This window comes from Oenanthe melanoleuca, chromosome 9 (assembly GCF_029582105.1).
Source record: "Oenanthe melanoleuca isolate GR-GAL-2019-014 chromosome 9, OMel1.0, whole genome shotgun sequence".
Classification (NCBI taxonomy): Eukaryota; Metazoa; Chordata; class Aves; order Passeriformes; family Muscicapidae; genus Oenanthe; species Oenanthe melanoleuca.
The window spans coordinates 105,390-117,438 of NC_079343.1; the positions used below are offsets into that span (position 1 = coordinate 105,390).

The 12,049-nt window shown below is 45.1% G+C and overlaps 1 long non-coding RNA gene across 1 annotated transcript; it reads right to left on the reverse strand.

Moving 5' to 3' along the window:
* Nucleotides 1–2,073: 2,073 nt before the first annotated feature.
* LOC130256651 (uncharacterized) lies at nt 2,074–7,482 on the reverse strand. Its single transcript, XR_008841159.1, has 3 exons — nt 7,378–7,482; nt 7,244–7,302; nt 2,074–2,341 (listed from the first exon to the last, which is right to left on the reverse strand). It is a non-coding gene; the product is annotated as an uncharacterized LOC130256651 (long non-coding RNA).
* Between the last annotated feature and the right edge of the window lie 4,567 nt (nt 7,483–12,049).

Below are 12,049 nucleotides of genomic sequence, written 5' to 3' on the forward strand. Positions count from 1 at the left end.
AAATCCTTGCTGTTGCTTCACTAAGGAAGCCACTTCTGTCCCCATCCCAGCACTTCCTATACTTAGTAATACAGCAACTGTGCGGGCTGTAAACGGTTCTCCTTTGTCTAAGTGGTGTTTTGGGGTGAATTGATGAGCATACACATAGTCTTTTCGGTGGTACACAATCCGGGGAACTACCATGACCTGAATGCAGTATTCGGATGTTTCATTGAAATTAGATATTGATATACACGGGGTTACCCCTAATGTGTTGCAGGCCCATTTGGTGTTCGCAGCAGGGATCAGCCATTGAGCTGGCTTGCAGGAGTCGGTTACAGCCATTTTTACCTGACAAAGATGATCTTTATCTCGAGGTATATTGCCTATGCACCTTCCTTTTCCACTTACTTGTGCCATTGATATTCCTGGGGTACTTTCTTTCCCCGTTTTCCAAAGGCACTCCCGCGGATTTGATCCATTGACACGTTTGGATTTTGCTGCGGACCCCAAAGCTTCATAAAAAGGTGGGTTAATGGTATAACATAGCCAGCACTCTTTGGTTAGATTTGGATATGTACTGTTGAGGACCCCAAAGGTAGCTTGCATTACTTTCCAGAGCGTCCCATACTTTGGTGGTAACACAGTGGCAGGCATAACTACAGATCTATTAGTGGCCACTGTTGTGTTTTCCCTCATAGCCTCATTCCAATTTTCCTCTATTTTTTGGGTACCTATTACTGGATTTGGCCCTACAGGTACCGGATCATGTGGAATTGGTTCCCTCTTGATTAGAAAATGTCCTCCCCTATCTTTTCCAGGTTCCTATGCTCTAGCTCCCCAGGTTTTGCCAATTGTCCATACCCCGTCTTTGACCTTATTGTTTGTAACATTGATTTGTATTCCATGGCAGTTGCCAGGGTTTCCCACTCCCTGATCTTTTCCTATTTCAGGGGGAATGCATCCTGCAGGCCACCACCCTACAGATATATACTGATCCTTTCCTCCTCCCGGGGGAAATCCGAGAGCCACTGTCTCACATCCCCAGTATCCGCAATAAAATTCTCCAGGATAATTACAATAAGGTTTTCCTGGATTGGATGCCGGACAAAAATAAAATCCCCCCTTGTTCAAGCATGAGTGCGTTTGGGTTAAGTCACAAAGGTAGCAGTTAAACGAGGGGGTTCCTGAAGTCACCACTGTACTAAGTACTTTCTGGTCCTCCCACCTTATTAATGACCATTTAAAAGGTTCATGGCTTGCAAGCGCAGATTTCAAAAGCATTATATATAAGATTCCTAATTGGAGGTGGTAGCTTCCCCATTTTCCACAACTGCTCTTTTTATTTTCCTCCCAATTTACCTCAGACTTTTCTCTTTCCCTGGACTCTCAACAGCTCTGGGTACCTGTTCCTCATTTTCCCCTTTTGCTCGGGCTCCCCCCTCCACTGCTCTCATCTCCTCTGCCTTGCCCATCAACTCGGTTGCCACGAGCTATGGGGAGTTCCATCTTCTCGGCAGCAGGAGTATTCTTCAGGAGGGGTGTTTGACCTATGCTTTTTGATACGTTTTATGTATTTATACCACTTGCAGTTCTTAATTGGAGGGGTATAGCAGCTGAGTTCAGGTACCCACCGTCTGCACAGGGGGGCTACTATCTTGGCCACAAATGGGGCAGGTTCGTTAGAGTGATAACAATAGAATTGGGGGTTTATCCCTTTTGCAAAAATTTTCCACCACTCTTCAGACCCTCTTAAAAGCTCTCTGGCAGCCACTTTGGTAGCCAGGACCTGAGAGGTGAGTAGCCTTTGGTCCGAATAACAATTTTTACACACTCCCCTTGGAGGGTAACTGTTGCTGCAATGGGTCCACCACTCCTCCTTACAAACTAAACAAATAAAGCATACAAAAGGGTTACAATTTCCCCAGCAATTTTCAGCATTACGTCTTATTCTTACTGCTGCATTTAGCAGATCTTCCCCCCCCCCAATTGGTGCTCCTGTTGCTCGGAGCTCTGCCAGGAAGGAATAGTATGTTGGATCCCACAGTCTATCTCCCATGTGGAAAAAGTCTCATACCTGTGGTGGGGTGGGAATAATGTAGCCTATCTTTTAATTAGAGCTTACTCGCTTCTTAAGTGTCAGTTTCAGGCTCCCAGGTGTGCCCTTCACTTCCCACCCGGGGTCGTTGGTGAATTTAGACGGATCTACTGGTCCCTTGATTCGGCTTGCGTGAGTCCACCCTTTTTCCACAGTGCGTACCGCTGTGTCTGTTGTAAGCAACACCTGGTAAGGTCCTTCCCACTTGGGTGTTATCGGATTTTCCTTCCAACTTCGGATCAGTACCCAGTCCCCGGGCTGAACCTGATGTAATACAAGATCTAATGGTGGTCTCTGAACCAACATTCCTTTTTCCCATAGCTGTTTTTTGAATTTCATCAGAGCTATTAAATACTCGTTAATGTATCATTCACTAACATTTGGGTTTGTCTGTGCCTCTTCTAAACTATAGGGCATGCCATATAACATCTCGAATGGGGAAATTCCCAAATCCACCCGGGGCTGAGTCCGAATGTTCAGCAAGGCTAGGGGAATGCATTTAACCCAGGATAATTTTATTTCTAGTACCAGTTTAGTAAGTTGTTTTTTTATTTCTCCATTCATCCTTTCTACCCGGCCTGAACTTTGAGGGTGCCAAGGAGTATGTTGTTCCCATTTTATTCCTAATGCTGCTGCCAGCTCCTGAGTTACCTTTGATGTAAAGTGCGGCCCCTTATCAGAGTCAATTGTTTCTGGTACACCATACCTGGGGACTATCTCCTCCAGCAGGGCTTTTACTACTGTTCGTGCGGTTTCCCTTGATGTCGGGAAGGCTTCCACATAATGAGTAAGATGATCTACTACTACTAAAAGATATTTAATCCTCCCCACCTTTGGCAATTCGGTAAAATCCACTTGAATATTTGCAAAGGGTTGTTTTGCTAGAGGCCTTCCCCCATAGGGTAATTTTCTGAGGTTACTTCGATTTACCCGCAAACAGGTAGGACATCCCTTTGTGATATGTCTAGCTATATCGTGGAGCCCGATGCTCATGTACCTAGCGGCAAAGTGATCCACCAGCCCCTGGGCTCCCCAATGAGTTTTCTGATGTAACTTATACAATACTCTCTGAGCTATTGCCTTTGGTAGCACTTCCCGGCCGTCTGCTAATATCCACTTTCCTGCTTCCTCTGTAACACCCATTCTTCTAAGTCTCTCTTTCTCCTCATTCGTAAAAATTGTGTCAGTGTTTTCACCGTCCTTGACTCCATCTTCTCCCCTTTGCCCCCCTTTTTCTTTTAGGACCATTTCCTTTAGGGCTGCCCGTTTTGCCTCCTGATTTGCAGCGTTATTCCCCCTGCTTTTTAAATCTATTCCTCGTTGGTGTCCCTTTAAATGAACCACTGCTAACCTTGTCGGCCCTCTCAGAGCTTTTAATATCTCAACTATAAGTTTCTGGTGTATCAAATCCTTCCCCTGTGAGTTGATAAGGCCCCTTTCTTCCCATAGCTTTCCAAATGTATGGACTACTCCAAATCCATATCTAGAATCAGTATGTATTGTCCCCTCCTTCCCCTCAAGAAGTTTCAAGGCCCTTAATATTGCATATAATTCACATGCCTGGGCAGACCATGATCTATCTAATGCACCCGACTCTACCACCTGTAAGTTCGGACCCTGCACTATTGCATACCCTGATTTTCTTTTCCCTTCTATTACCCTGGAGGATCCATCCACGAAAAGTCTTTCACCACTTTCTAATTCCTCTTCTTCTAAATCCGGTCTAATCTTCGTCTGCTCCTCTATTGTAGCTATACAGTCATGGGTCAAACACTCATGCTCTGGTTCCCCGTATAAAAATGCGGCCGGGTTCTGTAGTGCAGTGGTTTCTAACGTCAAATTGGGTGCCTCTACCATACCTCTTCATACTTTAGAAGCCTAGCATCTGAAATCCATTTTTCTGCCTTTTGCTGTAATACACTCCGGATGTTGTGAGGGGACATTACTTTGAGATTACCATTAAAAGTAATTTTTCTAGCTTCTTCCACCAATAGGGCACATCCGGCCACTATTTGTAAACAGGTTGGCCAGCCCCTACTCACAGGATCTAAAATTTTTGATAAATATGCAACAGGCTTCTTTTTCCCTGCCCAATCCTGGGTAAGTACCCCAAATGCAATGCCCTCTTCTATGTTTACAAATAAGAAAAATGGTCTCCTCACATCCGGGAGGCTTAAGACCGGGGCATGGACCAAACTTTCCTTTAATTCCTGAAGTTTCTCTGTGTCTTCTTGACTCCATTTCATTAGCCCTTCCTGTGTTAATTTATGGTAAAGAAATCTAGCTTTACTGCTATAATTTTCAATCCACTGCCTGCAGTACCCGGTAAGTCCTAAAATTTGACGAACTTGTCTCTTGTTTTTTGGAGTAGGTAGTGACATAATTGCTTGGATCCTTTCAGGGTCTGTTCTTTTCTCTCCCTTCTTTAAATAGTGCCCCAAATATTTTACCTCCTCCTCTACAAACTGAAGTTTAGTCTTAGAAACTTTTAACCCCTTAAGTCCCAGAAAATTCAACAGCCTTATACTTTCTTTCCTTACATCCTCCTCATGTTCTCCTGCCAGAAGCAGATCATCTATATATTGTATCAGGGTTACTCCCGGTCCTGTTTGGTAATCCTGCAAAATTTGTTCCAATGCCTGTCCAAACAAATTTGGAGATTCTGTGAACCCCTGGGGTAACACTGTCCACCTCAGCTGTTGCCTCCTCCCTGTATCGGGGTCCTCCCATTCAAATGCAAAGTAATCCCGGCTTGCCTCGTGGAGAGGGCAAGCCCAAAAGGCATCCTTTAAATCTATGACACTATACCATAAGTTATTAGGCCCCAATTTACTTAAGAGTGTATATGGATTTGCCACCATGGGGAACCGAGTGGGTTTATTAATTTCCCTTAAGTCGTGCACTAACCGATAAGTGCCATCTGATTTGCGCACAGGGAGTATCGGTGTGTTGAAGGGTGACATGCATGGTTCTAGCAACCCCTTGCTCAACAATCTATCTACCTCAGGTTTTAATCCCCATCGACCCTCAGGGGATATGGGATATTGCTTTATTTTTACCAGGACTTCCGGATTTCTAATAATCACCGAAAATGGGGCTATTTTTAGCTGCCCCACATTTCCTGGATTATACCATACTTCAGGGTTTATCTTTTCTTCGTCCTCCACTCTGAGAGAACAGAGTTTAATTTGTAGTTCCTTCTCTACTACTTCTATCCTAATTTCTAGTTCTATAATCATATCTCTCCCCAATAGATTATATTCAGATTCTGATACTAACAAAAAGTCTCCCAACCCAATTCTTGATTCTGATTCAACTGTCACCCTTTTAATAACCCCCACCTCAAAGGGTTCTCCCTTTGCTCCTACTACCGTGGCAGTCTCTTTAGATAGACTACATCCTTTTGGCAAAAACTGAATAGTTGATCTTTCAGCTCCTGTGTCAACCAGAAAAACTATTTCCTGGCCATGGGGATCCACCTTCAGTTTTATCAAGGGCTCCTTATGATGTTTCCGTGTCCCCAAGAGATAGAGCCCCTGACCCCTCTAATCTGTCTTGAACTCCTTTTCATCCCGAATCCTGACCCTACACTCTTTCTTGAAATGTCCTTTTTTCCCACAATAAAAACATACCTTAATGTCCTGTCTCTCCCTTGAATCCCTAGTCTCCTTAAGCTCTCTTACTGGCCTCTGTGTCTCCCTCTGACCCTGTTCCCTACTTTCTCGTACCGCAGCAACCATCATTCTAACTTGCCATTTCTGACTTTCCTCTTCCCTTCGGACATACACCTTTTGGGCCTCTCTCAATAGCTCATCTAAGCCTCTATCCTGCCAATCTTCCAGCTTTTGTATCTTCTTCCTTATATCTTCCCAAGATTTAGACACAAAATGTACCTTCAACACTGCCTGTCCCATTTGACCATCTGGATCCATTCCTGAATAAAGCTGGAAATTTTTTCTCAACCTCTCTAACCACTCTGTGGGGGTTTCATCCTTCTTTTGTCTCTCATTAAATGCTTTATTGATGTTCTGGCCTCTCGGGACTGATTCCCTAATTCCCTGAACTATGATTGTCCTCAGGTCCTGCATGTGTGTTCGATGTGCAGGATTCTGATGATCCCACTGAGGATTTTGAAGGGGCCATTTGGTGTTAGCTGCAGGACCCTGAGCGTGTTGGGTGTCCCAGATACGCATGCCCTCCCTCCTAATCATATTTTTCTCTTCGGCCGTAAAGAGGATGTTCAAAATGGCCTGTAATTCATCCCAGGTATACATATTAGGACCCAGAAATTGGTCCACTCTTTCAGCAACTCCCAGCGGGTCTTCTAATAAGTGTCCCATTTCCTTCTTAAATTCCCTAACATCCCCTGAACTGAGGGGCACAGATATAAATCCTATTCCTGCCTGAGGACCTCTCATAGGCATTTCTCTTAATGGAAATAAATTTTCTTGTTGTTTCCTAGATCTCCCTCTAGTGACTGGTCCTGAGTAGCTCGAATGATCTGAATCCGAATCCTCCTCTAGGGGGGGTGCACTGGGGGCAGGGGCCTGTGGGGGGGTACGTGTGGAGGGGGTACCATTAGGATTTCTTCTTTCCTACCTCCCTTTTTCTTATTTTTGTTATTCCCTTTTTCGGTCAATTTAAAGATAAAAACCTCAGGACGGGCTATCCAGATTTTTGCATACTCACTTTCCTTCAAACAAACAGGTTTTTTTGTATTTACCCAAATATTTAATCTCTGTTTTATCCAATCCTCTGTTGACCCAAATATTGGCCAGAACACGTTTCTTTAAATCTCCTTCCCACCCCAGACTTCTACACAGTAATATATCATTTTTGCCTTATCCTTCCCTTCCGTTCCAGGGAAATGGTCCCAATTTTCTAGTAAAAATCCCAAGGGACTATCTCTAGGTATAGGTGGGAGTTTAACACTTGCAGGAGGTTTACTCTTCCCCTGCCCCATTTCCTCCGGAGTACCTTTACTCACACCAAAAATCACTTTCGCTTCCCCTGTTTCGTGGCCCACGCCCTCGCGGGTCGATGGGAACCGCACTACTAAGGGTCCGCACTCGCTTGGGGAATCTGGCTGCCAGTCCCCTCTCACACACACACCACACGTTGTACTCCGGGATCCCGATCCCGCCCAAATGGATCCCTTATACTTACGTGTCCTGCGTCTTCGTCCGGACTTTGTGCACAAAATTTAAGGGGTCAACTGTGCCCTCCTACCTTTGCTTTTGCTTTCTTAATTTTAGGTTCGTTGGTTGAGGTCGGGATAGGACTCCCGTCCCCGGGGCCACCAAAATGGTGGGGCGCGCCTCCCCGCAGGCAGAGAGCCCCTCCAAAATCTCGATCCGAGGCACAAGACCAAATTGTTATAAATGAGCGCAATGGGCCATAAAAGATCGAATAATAATTTAAAAGATTTATTGGTTACAGAAAGCAAAAGCAAAATCAGCGCTGGGCAGCAGGGGAGTCTCCGCTCCACTACCTGCTGCGCCCCACCCCCCTTAGTTTGTTTCTTTTATGCTGTTCAGTTTTCGGGTTACGTGCTCCTCTTCCAGTAGTTCTGCGCATGCTCCTCCAGTTGCTAGGGGGTCTTTTTCTGCCTTCTGGTGGTCGGGGGATGAGGGTGAGTAGTCTTCCTCAGCCACTGACTCCTTTCTTGGCACTTAAAACAATATGTGATTATGCAAGCAGAACACATTCTGGCTTTTTACTTTAAGGCCTATCAAGCAGAGCAAAACTATTAACAAGTTCTAGCGATATCTTTTTCAAGGTCTGTCTGTCAGAGGATCAAAGCAGAACAATTAACATCCTGGCCTCATAAGTCTTGGCAATATTCCTTCAATGTCAGGGAGCGAACAAAAGGCTCGTTATTTATTACAGGGGTGGAGTGGATTCACCTCCGAGCAGGCCCCCTGGAGCTGGGAAGTGGGAGGGGCTCTCCAGTCTCTGGGAGCTTCCCCTGTGAGCTGCTGCCACCAATCAGAGAGCTGATTTGGTGATGGACAGCTCGGGAAACCAATGAAAAGTTATTTCGCTTTCACAAATCACGGTGGATCAGCCCTGCCCTCTCTCTTTCGGCTTCCGGTCTCCGGGGGTGGTGGTCCCCGGGCCGGGGGGGCTGCGGCCCGGCTCTGGGCTCTGCCTGGAGTCCAGCCCAGTGCCCCGGCTCTGCGAGGGGCCCAGCTCGGCACCCCGGCTCTGCTGGGGGCCCGGCTTGGGACCCCGGCCCCAGCTCTGTGGGGGGCTCGGCCCGGCCGCATGGTCCCGGCCCCCCCTTCCTGACCGCATGGCCCAGCTCGGCCCGGAGCTCCCCTCTCCACGTGGCATGGCCGAGCAGGGGGGATCGGGGAGCCAGCAAAGGCTCTCCCTTCCCCCTTCCCTCTGCGTTCTGAGAGAAGAGGCCTCCAGCTGCCCCTGCTGTTTCTTCACGTTCTGGATACAAATGTAACTTCTTCGTGCCTGGATAAGATCCTTGATTTTTTCTAAGCTCTCCTGAATGGGAAGGAATAAAGCCTGGAGACTTCAGAAGTCAGCGCAATGAAGATAAAGTTCCTGGTGGGAAGAGATTGAAAAGATGCGAACTGATAAGTAGCTGAAAACCTTTTTGCGGGCTAAGGGAATGGTGACTTTACTAAAATTCCTTTAAACTGTGAAATATACTTGGGGAGGTTTGGATGCTTGAGAAGAAGAACCTTATTTTTGCCTTGGAGAAGTAAAAGCTCTCTGTTCTGGGACTGAAAAGTGAACAGAGACATTTAATAGAGAAAGAGGTGACTTTTGTGCCTCGGTGAATGAAACTCTCTCTGTCTTGGGACTGGAATAGAGACAGAGACATTTGATAGTGAAGAAGATGAAGAGAATCTTGTTTTTCAGCAGCCTGCCTTTAAAAGTACTACCCCATGTGTGTAACATAACCCATTGCACAGCTCTGAAAGGACTGTGAAAGAATGGGAGGAAAAATCATAATCTGCAATATTTTTCCCGGGCGGATGTGGATTATGGAGGTGAAGACGCCCCCTAAGCCAAAACCAAAAAGGGACTTTTCTCTCTTAAGTAAACTGAACTGATTATTTAAATGTATCACTGACTGAAGTGCTCTCTGTATGTTTGTTGGTAAGAAATGCTGAATGAAGGGGAGGAGGAAACAATCTAGGGATCTTATTCTGAATATTTTTGTGTTATTAATAAATTTATTCTTGTACCTTTCTAAGTTTTAAGCCTGCCTTGTCTCTACTCCTGGGTCCCGTCTCTAAAAAGAAATTAAATATATATTAAGGTTGGCAAACTCAAGTCACACCGTGACAGATGGCCTGAGTGTCAGTAGCCACCAAAAGCCTGGGAATTCCAGCATGAGCTCCAGTGAGGGCTCTGCTCCAAGCTCACGAGCTGTTCCAAGTTCTGCAGAGGTCAAATGTGGAGGTTTTTAGCTGTAACTGAGGGAGCCTGGTTTCCTCTGGAATTGTGCATTGTAGCTGAGTGCCTGTCATGTTAAAGAAGCCCTAACTGAGTCTGTGCCAGAATAAAGATATACATAAAGTGCTTTATTTCATGTAGTTTCTCTGGTGTCTAAGACTTCTATCTTGTGCTTAAGTGTCAGGGAACCTGGCCAATGAGTTTATCAGGTAAAGGCTGAGAATTTTTTGTACCTACAGTAGGAAAGACCCAGTTTCCCAAGAATAAACAATATCTGTGGGCAAAAAAGAATGCTCAGAGTGTGAGAGAGACCAGGACTGTACCAGCTCTGTGCAGCTGTGTGTCTTCTGCTTTGTGGGGACAGACAGAAGTATAACAAGTATAGATGAGAGACAAGCTTTGATACAAAAAAAGGAAGGGGTGCTGGGCTGGCCTCCAGGTTGGGGATTGCCATCTCTGTCATTGCCAGGTACACTCTCTGCCTTGCAGTATTGTGGGACAGTTCCTCCTTGTGTAGTTTGTGTCTCTCCATATTTTGTGTCTCTCTGTGTCACATGCACAGACATGCAGAGAAGAAGCTGTGAGAACAGGCAATAGGGGATGCCACATACATATCACCATTACTTCTCAGTTTGGTGGACTTTGTTCAGTATGACAGACAGCTGTAGCAAACTGTATCTCCCTCCTAGCTCTTCACTCAGAGGGAGCTAGAGTTGTTATATGAGATAAATGAAGGAATCCAAAAGAGGCTCTTTGTCTTTCTCAGGGTTCTGGTTTATTGCATGATGACTCCAGGGAATAAAGAGGCTTAGGGTCTCAGCTAAGGTCCTTTTCTAGGGAAAGGATCTGGGAGGGGGTTTGGCTTCCTGCCAATAGGATAGTGACACGAGGTTAGGGTAACCGGAGAGATAAGGGAGGAAAGAGGCCCTTATGGCTTTCTGCCAATGGGATAGGGACTTGAGAAGGGTTAAACATTCCTTATACCTCTAGGTATTGGGTTACAACAGACAGCTACACTTAATTTAATTTTTTTAACTCCAACTACTCTCCCTTCCTCATGGAGCAAAGGAAGTTTGGGCCTTTCTCTTACAAATAAACAAAATAATGCATTTTTCTCTAATTTTATCTTCAAAATTGACTGAACCTGTTGTGCTGAGGTATTGTCAAAATATTCCTTTTTCAGTGGTGCCAGAATTAATCTGACAAGATGCTGCAGGAAAGTACTGGTTGACTTTTAACACAAAAACCCACCATTTGCATGTGTGAAATGAGTCTAGGCATTGAAACATCAAAACCAGTGTGAGTTTAAGGAAAACAGCAGCATATTTCAGAAGTGTCAAATATTGACCTGCTGTGGATGCAAGGTTTCACCCTGTGACATCCACAGTCACACTGGAAATATGTTAATACTGGCAGAAATGTAATGCAATCACTTCTGTTCTTTATTTCATTTATCTCCTCCTACTTCTCAGCCTACTCTTATCTGAAATATCTGCTGAATTTTGCTAAAGTTTCTCATTCACAAATGATGCCAAGGAAAAGCACATAATCCCATGTCTCTGTCAGGATGTGTTGAGTTCAATGTACTCATTGCACCTCCAAGAAAAGAGCAGGAAAGTAAGCAAAAGCAGCAGAGTTATGAAAGGCGCTTGGCATTTAGTTCTGCTGTTTTATGAAATGTGAGCAGAGAGGACAAAGAGAGGGTGAATATTTTCTCTTTGCATGATGACCTGCTGGTAAGACATAAGCCTTTAGATTACTTATCTTTGTCCTGTGGAGTACCTGAGTACCTGGGGAGACATGTACTGAAGATCAAACTGCTGTGATTTTTACATGCAGTATTTTCCTAGGCAATGTTCGTCTTTTCCTTTATAATTGCATTTGTTGGATAACACAGTCGTGCTGGCTTACTTGCAAAATGCAATCACTGTCACTATTAGAGTTACATAGAAACTGAAGGGCTTTATTCATATCTACATCAAAGGTTCCTTAGTATTCTTTGGTGTTTCAAAGTTGCAATAAATATTCTTCAAATCTTTTTTCACTGTCAGAGTGGGATGAAAAACCTTATTGCATGTGCGAATCTGGCTGATAGTGTACTCTCAGTTTCTCACACCTGGGGACGAGTCACAGAATGGTTTGAGTTGGAAATTACCTCAAAGATCATCTCCTTCCAACCCCCTTCTACGGGCAGGAACACCTTCCACTGTCCCTTGTTGCTCAGAGCCTCATCCAACTTGGCCTTGGATACTTCCAGGGCTGGCGCAGCCACAGCTGCTCTGGACAACCTGTGCCAGGGCCTCATCACCCTCACAGGGAAGAATTTTTCCATAATATCTAATCCAAATCTTCTCTCAGTTTGAAGCCATTCCCCTTTGTCCTGTCACTCACTCCAGGCTCTTGCAGAAAGTCTCTGTTCATCTTTCCTGTAGACTCCATTCAGTTACTGGGTGGCTGCAATTAGGTTAACCCAAAGCCTTCTCTTTTCTAGGCTGAACAACCCCAGTTCCCTCAGTCTTTCCTTGTAGCTGAGGCACTCCATCCCTGTGA